The sequence below is a fragment of the Accipiter gentilis genome, chromosome 35 (assembly GCF_929443795.1).
Source record: "Accipiter gentilis chromosome 35, bAccGen1.1, whole genome shotgun sequence".
Taxonomy (NCBI): domain Eukaryota; kingdom Metazoa; phylum Chordata; class Aves; order Accipitriformes; family Accipitridae; genus Astur; species Astur gentilis.
In genome coordinates this window covers 5,248,567-5,250,607 of record NC_064914.1, presented here as the reverse complement: position 1 = coordinate 5,250,607, position 2,041 = coordinate 5,248,567, and the positions used below count along the sequence as shown (strand labels likewise).

The window sequence follows — 2,041 nt, the reverse complement described above, 5'->3', positions numbered from 1 at the left end:
GACGGGTGCAGCAGGGCGCGAGCGGCGCGAGAGGAGAGAGGGGTCCTCCGGGGTCGCGGGAGGCGTCTCCCGCGACCCTGCCCGCACCGTGTCGGGCTGCTTGCGGAGCAGTCCGGCCGGCCGCGCAGGCGAAAGGCCTCCGGGCGTTCCGGGCGGGTACGCGGCGCCGGGTGGGGCGGCGGCTGTTCCCCGCTCTCCCCGCACCTCTCCCCCACGAGGGAGCCGGGGCGGGGGGGCTGGCTCTGCCGCCGCCTCTCCTGGTGGGCGAGGCCCCCGCCGGGCTGCGTCCCGCGCCAGCGGGCGGCCCGAGCCACGGTTCTCCTCCCGGGCGCAGCGCCGGGCTACTGAGGGAAACCCCGGGCCCCGGGAACTGGAGGACGTGGTGGTGGCGGTGGATGTCGGGCGCGCCCCCGCGGGCGGACGCTCCCCCGAGGGCGGCAGCGGGGGAGGCACCCCCGCGGGGCCTTCAGGTCGTTTCCCTCACCCCAGGGCCAGGTACCTAGCGTCCGCGCCTCCGCGGCCCTCCCTCGGCAAGCCCGGGGGTCGAAGGCCGTGGAGCCGGGCGGAGGTTTAAAGACGCGGGCGGCTCGATGCGACCCGGGGGGCGGCCGGGCGGCGGTGCCTTAAAGGGGCCGGGAGTTCCTCCCACCGAGGCCCTCGGTTGGCCTGCCGCCCGTGCTCGTCCCGCGGGCAGCCGTGCCGGGGAGGGGTCCCGCTGCCCCCTCCTCTCCGCGGTCCGGTCTCGGTGGAGGCCGCGGTGCGGTCGGCCGTAGCCGGCCTGCCTGCCTCGAAACGGGCGACCCCGGCGTGAGCGCGGGCTCACTGCCCGGGGTGGCGGGTCCCCGCGGTGGGGGCTCGCTGGGCGGCTGCCGGGTCGCCGCGCCTCCGTCGCCGCGCTGCGCCGCGCTGCGCTCTGTTCCCCCCCCACCCCTCGCCCTGGCGAGCGCTCGGCGGTCTCCGCCACTGGCTGCTGCCAAGGGCGTCACCCCGGCCGAGCGGCGGCGGCGCCGCTCGGCCTGTCGGTCGGCCGGAGGGCTCCCGCTGCCGGCCGCGGCTGTCCCGCCCCGGGCCCTGCCCGCCGCTTCCCCGTCGCGCTTCCCGGCCGCGCCGGGCAGGTGGGCGGGGGCGGGCGGGGGCACCCCACGCGCGGTCTCCGCGTGGAAACGGGGGGAGCGGGCGCTGTCCCCGACTTAGCGCCGTCCGCCTTCCACCTGGGGCGTGCCCGTGGAAGGGGGCCGAGGCGAGAAGCGGTGGCGGTGGTTCCGGGAGGGCAGCCGCTCCGGTGCGGCAGCGGGTGCTGTCCGGCAGGCCGCGGGCGGTGCGTCGCCGGCTCTTGGCGGTTGCCGCCTCTCGGAGCCGGCGGCGTGGCCGCCGAGTCGCCGTCGGGACGTGCCCGGGGGGAGCTGCCTGTCGTAGCGCGGGGGAGCTGCCTGTCGTAGCGCGGCGCAGCCGGCACGGAGGGGCGCGCGGGGCCGGTGGGGCTCCCCGCTGCTGCCCAGCAGCAGCAGCCGTGTCGTCCGGAGCGTGGCGGGCAGGGCGCGCGCGGTCGGGCGCATTGCTGCCTCTGCGCAGAGGCCGGGCCGAGCCCGTGCGCCTGGGCCGGCTCCGACACGGTCAAGGCATTTCCGGGGTCGGTCGGGAGCGCGGGCTCCCCAGCCTTGCCGTTCGGAGTTTTTTCCCCGTGCCTTTCCCCCCCACCCTCTCTCTCTGTGTGTGCTTGTACGGTCAGCAGAGGCCAGGCTTTCTCCGTCGTGCTGCGCCGTGCCCCCTCCGCGCGTGCGGAGGGGGGCGGTCGGTCGGGCGGTGGGCCATCCTCCGTAAGGGCCGCTTGCCTGTGGTGAGCTGTCCTGGCCCCCTCGCGCGTGCGGGGCGGTGCCGAAAGCCAGACAACTCTTAGCGGTGGATCACTCGGCTCGTGCGTCGATGAAGAACGCAGCTAGCTGCGAGAATTAATGTGAATTGCAGGACACATTGATCATCGACACTTCGAACGCACTTGCGGCCCCGGGTTCCTCCCGGGGCTACGCCTGTCTGAGCGTCG

General features: G+C 76.8%; 1 non-coding gene across 1 annotated transcript; it reads left to right on the top strand.

The window, feature by feature from the left end:
- The first annotated feature begins 1,888 nt into the window (after positions 1–1,888).
- On the top strand, positions 1,889–2,041 carry LOC126034780 (5.8S ribosomal RNA). The gene has a single exon (XR_007504737.1). It is a non-coding gene; the product is annotated as a 5.8S ribosomal RNA (ribosomal RNA).